The sequence below is a fragment of the Monodon monoceros genome, unplaced genomic scaffold, assembly GCF_005190385.1.
Source record: "Monodon monoceros isolate NGI ecotype Baffin Bay Population unplaced genomic scaffold, NGI_Narwhal_1 Super_Scaffold_9, whole genome shotgun sequence".
Taxonomy (NCBI): domain Eukaryota; kingdom Metazoa; phylum Chordata; class Mammalia; order Artiodactyla; family Monodontidae; genus Monodon; species Monodon monoceros.
In genome coordinates, this window is record NW_021703786.1 from 16941636 (window position 1) to 16955781 (window position 14146).

The following is a 14146-nucleotide window of genomic DNA, read 5'->3' on the forward strand; positions in this document are numbered from 1 at the left end:
CGCTGAAATGACCTGAGGACCTGAATGGGAGGGAGAGCCGGGGGAGGGGCGATTGGGGCGGGGCTTGAAGAGAGAGGGGGGACTTTGGAGGAGGGGCCTGTGGGAGAGAGGGGTCCTGGGGGCGGGACCTGAGGGGAGGGCGAGTGGGGGCTGGGCCTGAAGAACCTGGAGAAGAGGGGGCGTGGGGAATCTAAGTAGGGAGGAGTGATCGGGAAATGGTGTGGGGCGAGCGCCGACTGTGAAAAGGTGAGGAAGGTTATTGAGAGACGGGAAATAAGGGATCCTGAAGGGTTGGGTAAGGTGAGTAAGACGGCGACTCTGGGTGAGGAACGAGGTAACCGTGCGCAAAAAGGGAGATGGGGAGGGAGGACCTGTTGGGAACAGGTAATTAACAGGATGCTCCGGGTGAGGAGGTCGCCGTGACATTTTGGGAGTTGATGAGTGAAAACCAATGGTTGAAGGGATAACTGAGGAAATTGCTTACTCTAGAGGGAATCTGGAGAACATTAGTTGAGAAGGAATCAGATTTGAGTTAAAGGTTGGATTGAGAAACGTTGGGGTTCGCATGGGAGCAACCTGCAATTGAAGGTTCAGGTTGGAGTGATGTGAAGTCTAGTTCTGGGCACCTCCAGGATCCACCTCCCATTTCATCGTGTTATTTTTGCCCTATGTTTGTTTCTGAATGACTTATGGTATGTTTTGGGTGACTTTTTTTCTCCTTTTACACACCAGAACAGAACCTCAGGGAACAAGGACTCCTAAGGATTTACTAAGTAACTTTGAGGCAAATCATTAAACTGTCTCATTTTTTTCCCTTGGAAATGTAGGTTTGATCCCTCTCTGCTTCTAAAAGATTGTGTTAACCAAATGGGATCTTTAAAGTGGTTGCAAAGAAGTGATCCCTGAAAATTGGATTGAGATATTGATATTTAGAAGACATGTCTTTCCCAGTTTCTTCCTCTCAGCCTTGCACATTTTTTTGTGTGTGTGTGCCAGGGAAGAGTTGGTTTTGATTTGATACATGTCCAATTATTAAACTTTTCTCAGTGTCAACTTTTAGTAGCCAAAAATTTCATATTGTTGTGTTACATTGTATTGGCTGCCATCAAGACCGAGATGGGGAAGTTAGAATTGGGAATAAATAAGGTTGGTTGATGGAGAATGTGGAAGAATGCAGTATTTTATTTCTATTTTATTGTCTTTGAGAATTCACTGGAAAATAGTGTTGTAGACAGTTGAGCCTTTTGCTTTGGTCCAGTCACTTTGGCCCTTTTTGCCAGTTGTTGGGGAAGCAGTGTGTTTGTGGACAATTTTAGCTTCTTTATTCTTAATCCTTTAGCATCTTGACTGTTCTAGCGTTTTCTTTGGGCATAATACTCTATAAACACTTTGTCCTTAGGTGAATTTGTTTAGCTTAGAAGTGTTCCTGAAGGTCTTGGCATTTCTGAAGTCTGATGTGGATTTGCTTAAGAAGGGGCAGATTCTAACTCACACTTGATATCAGAGTAGTGTTTACCTTAGTTGGTACTGATTAGTTAGGTGATGTCAGCACAAAGGTGAAATGCAGAGGAAAGTGGAAGGTGTTGAGAACTGTACAGTTTTCTGGTTTTACTGATGGCTTTTAAGAAGGGAAAGCACAAGTCCTATTTCTTTTGAAGAGAAAATTGTCGGGTGTTCTTTCTTGACTTCTTGGGCTCTTTGATTGGGAGAGTAACCTGGTGGACTTGAACCTGTGTTCTTATTGTTTTGAAGTAATTTTGAAAACCGTGGGCCTGCTGATTCAGGCTGTTTCAGCAACCCAACCCCAGGAAGAACTGCAGGTATGAAGTGTATACAGGTGGTCCCTGACTTACCGTGGTTCCATTAAAGATTTTTCAACTTCATAATGGTGTGTGAGTGATATGCATTCAGTGGAAGCTGTACTTCTAATTTTTAATTTTGATCTTTCCCTGATTTGGCACCATACTCTCTTGTGATGCTGAGCAGAGGCAGACAGCCGCAGCTCCCAGTCAGCCACACCAACTGATACACTTACAACCTTTCTGTGCCCATACAACCATTCTGTCTTTCACTTTCAGTACAGTATTCAGTAAATGACGTGAGATATTCAACACTTTGTTATAAAATAGGCTTTGTGTTAGATGATTTTGCCCTACTCTAGGCTAATGTAAGTGTTCTGAGCGCATTTAAGGTAGGCTAGGCTAAGCTATGACGTTCAGTAGGTTAGGCGTATTAAATGTCTTTTCGAATTAACAGTATTTTCAACTTACAATAGGTTTATCAGGATGTAACCCATCTGTACACTTATTTGGGGGTAAAAACGTGCTTAATATTTTGCTGTCATTTCAACCTACAGTGTGTCTTTTTGGTTTGTTTTTAAGGTATTGAAATAAGTTGTGGAGGCTCAGAGCTCTGGGCAGACTTTTGGTATAGCCTGCTTCTTTCACATAATGGTTTTCCATTTTTCCTATCCTGTCATGTGTTTCCATTGCTCTACTGGAGCCAGTCCGAAGTGGAAAATGGCAAATTGCACATTTTTTTCCTCCTTTTCAGTCTCTGGTGGACATCTTGTCTGTGTCACAGTTTGATACCACCAAATTGAAAGGATTTTTGACTGCTTCAAATGGGGAGGGTGGACAGAAGCTGAGCTAGGTTTGCTGGGCCAGAGAATGGACTCTGTCAAAGCAAAGAATAGTTGCAGAAACACAAACCAGGACCTTGAAGCTGTGACTAACATTTTGGCAACATGCTTCCCTTTGCCAAATAACTTCTTTTCTTCTTGAGTGTGATTGTTGATCTCCTTCTCAAAGTAGGCTCTTGTTGCTACTGTTCTTTACACAGCTCCCGAGCAGAAGTTGGCAGAGTTCCGGTTGACTGTCTCTTGAGGGATGTGGCCCGGATTAGAGTGGATGGGGTGTTTCATGTCAAAGTGAGGTTCATTGGCAGATCCTGAGAGCTGCTCTGCAAGGAAATGGAGGCGGTACTCTTTACTGAATGTTCTTACATGCCTTTATGTTTCTCCTAAATTCAAATCTGTTACTTATTCATCTGGTGATTAAATGCAGAATCATTGCCTTTGCCTAGCTTTGAAAGTCCAAGGCATTGAGGAAGAGAGAAAGAGTGTTTCCCACTCTTTTTTTCGCCTCACTCTCACTCCCAAGCCTTTGAGCCTGGGGAGCCACAGGCTAAACTCACACGCACTTCTTGGTATTATTATCGAGGGGTATTTTAAAATGCTGAATAGAACTTTATGGAGAAAAACAATGTTAGTAGGGAAAGAAGGTGATACATTTGCTAATGTCTGTGTCAGTCTTAGATCTCTTAATATTTTGGCTTACCATGCCTGTGGAGGCAAATAGGTTATCAAATAGGGGAGCCAGGAATTGGCTTCTAACTTGCCATTTAGGCTTGGCAAAGTTACAGCAATTTAGTATGACTACACTGAATACTTTATTTATTTATTTTTTGAAGATGTTGGGGGTAGGAGTTTATTAATTAATTAATTTATTTTTGCTCTGTTGGGTCTTCGTTTCTGTGCGAGGGCTCTCTCCAGTTGTGGCAAGTGGGGGCCACTCTTCATTGCAGTGCACGGGCCTCTCACTATCGCGGCCCCTCTTGTTGCGGAGCACAGGCTCCAGACGTGCAGGCTCAGCGGCCATGGCTCACGGGCCCAGTTGCTCCGCGGCATGTGGGATCCTTCCAGACCAGGGCTCGAACCCGTGTCCCCTGCATTAGCAGGCAGATTCTCAACCACTGCGCCACCAGAGAAGCCCTACACTAAGTACTTAATGCTACTTAGTAAATGTCCTTTTCAGTGTGTTCTACTTACTGAATACCCCCTTTTAAAAAAATATTTATTTATTTATTTGGTTTTTCCGGGTCTTAGTTGCTGCATGCGGGCTCCTTAGTTGTGGCATGCGAACTATTAGTTGCTCCACGGCATGTGGGATCTAGTTCCCTGACCAGGGTTCGAACTCGGGCCCCCTGCATTGGGAGCGTGGAGTCTTAGCCACTGCGCCACCAGGGAAGTCCCTACCCTTTTGTTTTTCAGGGGATAATTATTTGAAGATAACTGTGTCTCCATTAGGTCTTGGAATGGATTATGAAGATCATTTCTTGCAGTGTGTGACAGTGGCCCTTGTAACATTGGAGATAACCCCAAAACAAATCCTCTTCTTGGTGGCCTTGGATTCACCTTTCTCTTGCCATCGTTAGTCCAGAGTATTCTGTTCCTGATATGCAGGTTCAGATCCAAAGGTTTTGACTCTGGTCCAGGGCTTTGATTGTGGCAACAAATATGATTATTGGAGTTGTGTTCAGCCTAGTCTCAGGTCTTTCCTGAAGAGTGTCTTGAAGTTTGGCACATCTGTGTATCCAAGGAACGTGTGTAGATGTCCTCCCCATTTTAATAATTGGTTTTCAAAAAATTTTTAGTTTCTTAAACTTCATGGATTCATATTAAGCTCCATTTAGACTGAGGCCCCTGAGTGAAAGTAATTTGTTTTTAGTTGGTATTTATGATAATTCTTCAGTACAAATTCATCAATCGGCTTTCTGTGCTTGTAGAAATGCTGAATCCAATAATCCCTTTTTTTTTCCTCCCAATAATCCCTCTGACTGTGAAACATTCTCCATAAGTCCAGATTGGAACAATTGGTTGTTTAAAAAAGAAAAAAAGGCATTTTCTAAAGTGGTACAGTCTACTATGGGACAAGCTGTCTAAGATTTGTAGATAGTGTGTTTTCCTTCTTTCCACTTCTACCTTCCCTGTGCTCAGATGTAGGCAGGGTGTTTGTCATCAAAGATCCAGGTATGAGATTAATTTAAACTCTTGCTATCACTGTCTTATAAGGACAGGACTGTCTTTAACAAATATTATTTTTAAAAAAATACTTTATTTATTTATTTGGCTGCGTCAGGTCTTCATTGCAGCACACGGGATCTTTGTTGCTGCGTGCGGGCTCTTTAGTTGCAGCATTCGAACTGTTGGTTGTGGCATGCATGTTGGATCTAGTTCCCTGACCAGGGATTGAACCTGGGTCCCCTGCATTAGGAGCGTGGAGTCTTAGCCACTGGACCAACAAGGAAGTCCTGACAAATATCATTCTTTTAAATAGATAATACACTCACGTGGCCCAGAATTTGAAAGGTTAAAAAAAAAGGTTTACAGTCAGTAGTCTGCCCTCCACCCTTGTCTACTCTTCATTCCAGTTCGTCTCTCCAGAGTCAGCTAATATTATCAGTTTCTTGAGATCCTTTGCAGAGATACTGTGTACATGTAAAGCAAATACATACATTTCTTGCATTTTTTTAAACGAGTGTAGCACACTGCTAATTCTGTCTGCAGTTTGTAAGAAACTTATTTTGACCATCATTCCGCATGAGCAGTAGAGAGAGTGGGCACCTGCCCTGTACTGGTAGATATTTAATGTTTCCAGTCTTCTGCTGTTACAAACTATGCTCCGGTGAATAACTATATATATTTGGTCCTTTGCATGTGTGACTGTATCTGTAGGGTAAATTATAAGTAGAATTGCTGAAGCTGCTTTTTTGGGGCCCTGTCATTCACTTATGTGACAATTTTTGAGCTCCTGCTGTGTGCCAAGCACTGTGGTAGGTGCTGGAGATACAGCAGTGAACAAAACTGACTCAGAGCTTGCACTCATGCGATTATGGTCTAGTGGGGGAAACATCCATTAAACAAATAATTAATTACTCTTGCTATAAGTGCTGTGGAGAGAGCTAATGAGAAGCCTAACCCTGGTTCATTGGGAAGGCAGGCACTCAGGGAAGGTCCCTGAGGAATTGACTTCTAAGGCTGAAACCTAAAGGATGAGGGGAGGAAATGGCATACATGAAGGTCCTGAGGAGGGAAAGAACTTGGCTATTTTGAAGAATTGAAGGAAGTTCCAGTGTGTCTGGAGCTTAGGGAGTGAGAAGCAGAGAGATAGGAGGCAAGGCTTCAGAGAGTGTGAGCTCTCCAAAGGTAAAGTTAAATGGCATAGTAAATTTTGAGCTCAACCTTTACAATAGACACTTTTTCCTGCCACTTCTTTCCACATGTAGTAGTTGACCAGTGTTGATGCTGAAACCATCAATATCATAAAGGAGTATGATGCCTGTACGGTGGAACGTTGTTTTCTAAAAACTTTCCTGGGTAAAGTCTATTCTTTTAATCTTGATTTCTTTTAGGTCCTGCAAATTAAACTTGTGTGGCTGGATTAGGACTTAAAGTTTTGGGCTCTTGAGAACTGGTTTGGAGATTGTTGGGGAGCAGTTCTTATATGGGGGATGATGAGATTGTTAGTTTGCCAGACCTGCTTATTTAGGAAACAGAAAACCTCTTCACTTCTGGAGACTATTGACTGTTTTTTTTTGTAAGCCTCATGGGGCTGGAGAGAGAACACAGATGTTCTTATTGTGAGCTACTGAATATAATTTGTCATACCCATCATCTAGGCCATATGTCTTAACATAATGCCTACGACTTATTGGACATGCAAATGAATCAGTAGCTCAAGGGCCATTATAACTGAATATATGAAAACATTTTTATCTGCTATATCTGCTGTATATTTTATATTGACGTTTGTTCAGGAATCACAGTACTCTTCCCCAAAGCCCAGGTGGTCCTGTTTGATTTAGTACCTTTCTTGTGTGATTGGATCAGCTTGTCCTGTTTTCATAGCTCAAAGTAGACTCTTGGTTTAGCAGATCATCACTAGTGATCAAGGAATGAAAATGTGCAAGTTTTTCTAGCATTTGAGCAAGGAGCATATGTGTATCTGATGGCTTAAGGGTGTTAGAGTGAGAGAAAGAGACTCTTCAATGAAAGTCATAGCTTTGTTATAAGATTATCTGTGGTGAGTTGGGACTTAATATATTATCTTTGAAATGAGGCATGACACTTCTCTCCATGTGGAGTCTGGATCAACATTTTATGGAGCATCTGCTTAAATTTTCTTTCAGGCCTTTTTAAAAAAATATTAATTTATTTTTGGCTGCGTTGGGTCTTCGTTGCTGCATGCGGGCTTTCTCTAGTTGTGGCGAGCGGGGGCTACTCTGTTGTGTGTGGGCTTCTCATTATGGTGGCTTCTCTTGTTGCGGAGCACAGGCTCTAGGCACGCGGGCCTCAGTAGTTGTGGCACGTGGGCTCAGTAGTTGTGGCTCGCGGGCTCTAGAGCACAGGCTCAGTAGTTGTGGTGCATGGGCTTAGTTGCTCCACGGCATGTGGGATATTCCCGGACCAGGGCTCGAACCCGTGTCGCCTGAATTGGCAGGTGGATTCTTAACCGCTGCGCCACCAGGGAAGCCCAGGCCTTTTCTTAATGGAGACTGTCATCACTGATTTTCCTTACTTCTGACTGTTCTGTGTCTAAGCTTTCTACTTTTATATTTGGGGTGTGCAAATGAAGGAAGGCACACAGAAGTCGAGGGCTAGTACTATGAGATGGCCAACCTAGAGTGAGAAGAGCTGTTTTTTGTCATCGGTGACTAGGTTTCAGCCTACCTGGTAACAGTCTTTTAATCTCATTAACAGTTTCTTAGAACTTCTAAAGATATTTTGACAACAGATGGTTATTTTTGTTTTTCAATTAGCTGCATTAAATTGAGGAGAAGACCTTTTAAAAAGGGGGCTAAGGTAATTGATTTTAAGATTTATCCCTCTATTTTTGTGCTTACCTTTGCAGTTAAATTTTGGTCACGAATTCTCACGGTGGCCTGGAAGTTCCTCCCATATTTGACCTGTGGTGCAGTGAGCTCTGGGGTGGTGAACATTGTTTGGTTACACCCAGGCTGTGCCAGAGATTCAGGTTGCATTAGGCAGCCTGCTTCCATTACAGTGAGTGAGACACGGGTTATTTTGGTTTGTTTGGGATTTTCTACTCTCTTTAACTGCATTGGTAACAGATCCAGTACTGACCTCATTTTTTTGAAATTTTGGTCAGTCTGAAGCTTGGTTTTGCTTATACGGCATTAGATTTTTTTGATTTTTAGTAATTAAATTAAAAAAATAGAGTAAGAATACATCGTTTAAAGAGTCAAATAGTACTATAAGTCTTACAATTTAAAAAGCTGCTCCATTTCTCCTTATTTGTCCTCAATCACTTTGAATACTTCTGGTATTTTTTTCCTGATGTATATTACCTTCGTGTTTCTACATAGTATACTCACACTGTTATGTCTTGGTTTTTCAATTCTTAGATATTATCTATTGAATTTCTACTGTGGACACTGAATTTTGCATTCTTATGTTGCTTTTCACGCTCAACCCTTCCTGCTATCTGCCTAATAGAGATATATCACAATCTTACTTAAATCAATATTTTGTATTATATATCAGGATTCAAATAGAAAAGCCAACCATTCTTGAGATTTCACAGATTACCAAATCATTGGAAGGCCAGGGGAGCATAGGTCAGGGAAAGCCACTTGTGCGGATTGTAAGAAACTGCTACCATTAATAATCTTGGCTGCCTTAAACACCAAAGCAGGCAATTTACAGAATATTGAAAACTTGCAAACCACATGTCTGTCATCTGTTGGAGGCCACACACCTGCTCATTGCTCCTGGAAGGTCAGTAGTAGCATCTACCTTCCTTCCATCTTCCAGATCTTGAGTGAATGAGTTGTGTCGGTGGAATTTAAACCACAGCCTCGTTGACAGGGGATTCTAGGAAAAGTAGTTTCCAGACCTCCAGCCTCCCTCCTCTCCCATGAGTCCAGAAGGGAGTAGAGGTGAGTGTTATCAAAAGAAGGAAAAAAAAAAAAGCATCCAGTATATTGACTGTGTACTATATTTCCTTCTTCATACTTTTTTCCCCTAAGTATAATAATTGCCTTTTTTCTTTTGTTGTTGTTTTTTTTTGCTTGATTTTCTGAGTGTCAATCATTAATTCATCCCTAAACTCGGATGAAAGTTTCTCTTTTCAGTACACTCGAACACATTAGTGGAGTCTCTTCCAGAGGCTTTATGAAAAAAGGTTTATAGGAGGGGGTGCATTTTTTGAGGTCTTGCATGTCTGAATCATCTCTTTTCTACCCTCACGCTGGTTGGTAGTGTGATTAGATATAAAATATTATGTTGGGGATCATATTTCTTTGGAAATTTTAAGCCTTTGTCATTTTCTAACTTTCAAAAATCATATTGTGAAGTTTGATGCTATTCCGATTCTAGATTCTTTGTGGGGGATCTGTTTTTCCTCTGAGAGATTTTAGGGTCTTGTCTTTACCTGCACCCCCTGGAAGACTCTGCAGTGGAAGCGCAGAGTCTTAATCACTGGATTGCCAGGGAAGTCCCATTTAGGGTCTTGTCTTTATCCCTGGTATTCTGAAATGCAGTGATGTGCATTGGGATGGTTATTGGAATTCATCATGCTTGGGAATTCCCTGGTGGTCCAGTGGTTAGGACTCCACGCTTCCACTGCTGGGGGCCCAGGTTTGATCCCTGGCCAGGGAACTAAGATCCCACAAGCCTGGTGGTGCGGCCAAAAAAAAAAATCATCATGGCTGACCTTCAGTGGGCGTTTTCAGTCTGCAACTTATTTCCATCTGTCTTGGGAAGTTTTCTTGTATTAACATCTTTTATAATGTATTCTCTCTCTGATAATTATTTCTCTCTTCTCTCTTTCTGGGAACCCCTTTTGGGGACTCCAGATGGTGAAACTCCTAGAATGGCCCTGTAATTTTTTTTCCCTTGTGAATTTTTTTTTCTCATTCAATTTTCAGATAACCTTAGTTTTTTCTTCCAACTCTTCTATTGTATTTTTAATATTTGCTATCAATTTTTTTTGCTATCAATTTAAAACAAATAAATTTATTTATTGGCTGCATTGGGTCTTTCTTGCTGCATGCGGGCTTTCTCTAGTTGCGGTGGCGAGTGGGGGCTACTCTTGGTTGTGGTGTGCGGGCTTCTCATTGTGGTGGCTTCTCTTGTTGTGAAGCACGGGCTCTAGGTGCACGGGCTTCAGTAGTTGTAGCACACGGGCTCAGTAGTTGTGGCTTGCAGGCTTAGTAGTTGTGGCGCGTGGGCTTAGTTGGTCCACAACATGTGGGATCTTCCCGGACCAGGGCTCAAACCCGTGTCCCTTGCATTGGCAGGTGGATTCTTAACCACTGCACCACCAGGGAAGTCCTTGCTATCAGTGTTTTTAATTTCCAGGAAATTTTTTTGGAATTTTATATATAAATATTTTTGCACGTTGTCAGGAATTGTGTTTTGTTTGCTTTGATTCCTGTCTTTCATGTTAGAGGTTTTCTTGAAATGTCTGATAATTCTTGGCTATGTCTGTTCATTTTTAAAGATGAGGCACTAAAAAGCTGAGTGTGGAGCCCTGGCTCATCAAGTGGTGGGCACCATTTTAGGGTGAATTGGCACTGGTCACTTTCCTCAGAGAGGGCTGCTCCAGTCTTCTGCCTGGAGAATATAAGCCCAGCAGCAGGTGTTTTTGGAGCCAAGTGGGAGAAGAGAGCTGGGGATGGGGGAAGAGGTCTCATTGTTGAGTACAAGTTAGACTTTCACTTGATCCCTCTGTTTTCATTATGGCTCTGCTGCCCTTAGCTATGACTGGTCCCTTGGTTCAAGAGGCCCTCTGGTTCAACTTCTCTCATCTTCTGCCAGGCATCATGGGGGAGGGGGCAGAGAGGATGGAAGAATCTTATTTCTTATACAGACTTTCAACCAATTCTGTTTTAGCCCCTCCTACACTCCTTTATCCAGAGGTATTAGGTGCCTACAATTTCTGAGCCTTTTCTGAGATCCTGTGGTAGGAACCTGCTTGCTTCTTACTGCTGCAAGCATTTAGCTTTTTCCTTTCTGTGAAGTTATTTATCACTAGTGCATCTGCTTTCCAGCTTCCAAAATTTTGTTGACGTCTCTCTTTATGTTGTTGTCTCCTTTCCCGTTTTTTTTTTCTTTTTTGAAGTTTATGCCTTAAAAAATCCCTTTGCTGTAATTTTGATGGTGTTTATGTGTGATAAATGTACGGACATATTCATGTTTAACCAACGTATTCATCACCTTTTCCTTACTGAAACCCATTCAGATAGCAGTTGATTGCTAATGCTCCTTTAGAACCCTGTGTTCCAGACTTCCCTAACACCAAGAATACTTAAGGTGCTCACTGAAAATACAGATTCCCAGATCTCTCTCCTGCAAAATTTCTGATTTTAGTAGGTCTGGATTAGGGCCCAGCAATCTTTTTTGTGCTTGATTTTTAAACAGATGCCCTACGATGTGTCTTATCTTCAGACAAGTTTGGAAGCTCTGTTTTAGAAGGATCTTCTAAACCATTTATTGCTATCCTAAGTTGCTTCTGTATTCCGACTACGTTTTAGTCTGTCTGGCTTTGGTCTGGATTTCTAAATTAGAATGTGTGTCCTTCATCTGATTAACTCCTCTCTTCTGTAGTTAAATGCTGGCTAATGGTAATAACTTTGGCCTTGTATGACTCCATTTTTTTAGCCAACATTTGTAAACCCACTGGTTCCTGGGATGTGTGGGTGGGGAGGAAATATTAGTTATGAACATTGAGCTACTCTGCATCATTTCACTGTCCAAATCCAGGAATCTATTTTTTTGTATTTGAAATGGAAAATTGACTCAGGCTTTAAAAACAAATTTACTAATTATCTGCCTTAGATTTATGCAGCATCATTTTTGGAGATGTTAAAGCACTGTGATTTGAAGTTTTTTTTTTTTTTTTTTTTTTGCGGTACGCGGGCCTCTCACTGCTGTGGCCCCTCCCGTCGCGAAGCACAGGCTCTGGACGCGCAGGCCCAGCAGCCATGGCTCATGGGCCCAGCTGCTCCACGGCATGCGGGGGATCCTCCCGGACCAAGGCATGAACCCGTGTCCCCTGCATCGGCAGGTGGACTCTCAACCACTGCGCCACCAGGGAAGCCCTGAAGTTTGTTTTTAACTTTGACAATATGAGAGGGCACATTCTCTTCTTTTTGTGTTGTAGATCCCTAGGCCTTAGAAGGAAAAACAGTTGTTATCTTTTATTGTTGGTATGTAAAACACCTGGAAATGAGGTGTTTGCTGCTGCTCCTTGGTTGCTGTGAGTCGCTTGGCGATCAGGAGCTAAATAGTACCTGTCTTAGCTATGTTGTAGAGGCCAAGTGTAGTACTCTAGTACTCAGGTGTTGGAAGTCTTGCTATTATTAGCTAAAATGCAGCCTGAGGAAGCCATGTCGGCTCTGACATAGATTTACATTCTAAGATGAACAGCTCTATCAAAACAGCTCTAGTAGAATTTTACAGGTTTCATTGAAACAGTTTTGCTGAATGAAGTCACAAAAACAGTGCTAAATCTAAAGTGTTATTGTCTTGGGAGTTCCCTGGTGGCTTAGTGGTTAGGATTCCAGGCTTTCACTGCCATGGCCTGGGTTCAGTCCGTGCTCGGGGAACTGAGATCTTGCAAGCCGCACGGCCAAAAAATAAAAATAAAGTGTTATTGTCTCATTGACTATGAATCACTGGCTATGTTTTGAAGCACTACAGCACTTTGAACTATTACTGATTTACTGCAGTTGACTATTTTCTATATATGTTCCCCCACCTTCCCAATACTTCAGTGCTTTCAGGATAGTAGGATTTTCTCTTTGCTTTGAGGGGTGTGTGTGGTAGGGGCTGGGGATGTTTGGTGAGGTCATTCCCTGATCTCTGTTTAGGACGATTTTCAGGTATTATGTTTACAGTTGCTCTTGCATTAGTTATCTCTAGCCGTCTTTTTATTGAAGCAATTTTTCACAGATGTGGTTATTTTATTGCACACAAGAGTAGACTTCTCATTGATTTGTGATCATATTAGATGAGAGGACTTGGCTGCTGGGTTGCCCTGTAACTGGGAATCATAACCTGTGGTACCTAATATTTACCACATCAAGTCGTCTATGAATATGTAGGCTTCTGAGTTTATGTTTTTCGGGCTTTTGAAAAATAATCTGAGACAAGAGGAAAGAGTCATATTAGGGGGAAAAGCTGCATTTTGGGATGTATACTTATGCTCTTATTAGGAAAATTATATTTGAAAGGATTTCATCATATAGTTATATATCTTTCTTTTGCCTCTATCCTTTTCTCTTCTAGGGTTGTGTTCTGCTTGTAACAGTGAAAAATCATTGAGGTAAAGAGTAAAACATCCAGGTTTAGTTGCAGAAGTCTAGGATTTTCAGTTTAAATTATCAGGGTGTGCGTGTAATTTTTTTAAAAATTAGTTTACTTATTATTTATTTTTGGTTGCGTTGGGTCTTCGTTGCTGCACGTGGGCTTTCTCTGCTTGCGGCGAGTGGGGGCCACTCTGTTGTGGTGCGCAGGCTTCTCATTGCAGTGGCTTCTCTTGTTGTGGAGCACGGGCTCTAGGTGCGCAGGCTTCAGTAGTTGTGGCACGAGGGCTCAGTAGTTGTGGCACGTGGGCTCTAGAGCGCAGGCTCAGTAGTTGTGGCTCACAGGTCCAGTTGCTCTGCAACATGTGGGATCTTCCCGGACCAGGGCTCGAACCTGTGTCCCCTGCATTGGCAGGCGGATTCTTAACCACTGTGCCACCAGGGAAGCCCCTTTGTGATTTTTTAAAAAATTACTTGTTGGATCAATCAGATTTGCTGCAGAGTTGAATTTCCATGATGGAATATGCGTGCAGTTGGAAAAGTGATTTTTTTCCCTTCATGGAGTAACCTTGGAATTTTAATTAATTCCATTTCTACATATGATAGAAATCTGTTTCACCAGGTTTGACTGAATTGAATTTCAAGGGGGAGGGAGCACTTTTCCATTGAGAGATGAGGGCTGTAGATTATTTTCAGACTATATAAAGCTTTTTTGGGCGGGGAGGGTGGTAAAATATGAATAACAAGAATGTTACTCTAGTCTGTTTCCTTGTATTTTAGAGAAACCAAAAGTGCTTTAGTGGAAACTCTCTGCTGTATTCTGTCCTAGAACACGTGGAGGCGTGTTCATAGTTCACTGTTGACATCAGTTCCTCCGTAATTATAGGAACCTGTTTGGCTCCTGCTGTTCGTTAGTCTCCTGCAGTGGCATGTGAATACTCTTAGGCAGTAGCTCCTGGCTGTTCTCCCATGTGGGGTTCTGTGACTTAGGAACTGGATGCCATTATGCCACTGTGGTAATGAGCCCCTCCTTCCC

At 42.1% G+C, this 14146-nt stretch overlaps 1 protein-coding gene across 1 annotated transcript in view; it reads left to right on the top strand.

Moving 5' to 3' along the window:
• WIPF2 (WAS/WASL interacting protein family member 2) overlaps positions 1–14146 on the top strand; it is a 43396-nt gene that overhangs the window by 175 nt on the left and 29075 nt on the right. The window lies entirely within an intron of this gene.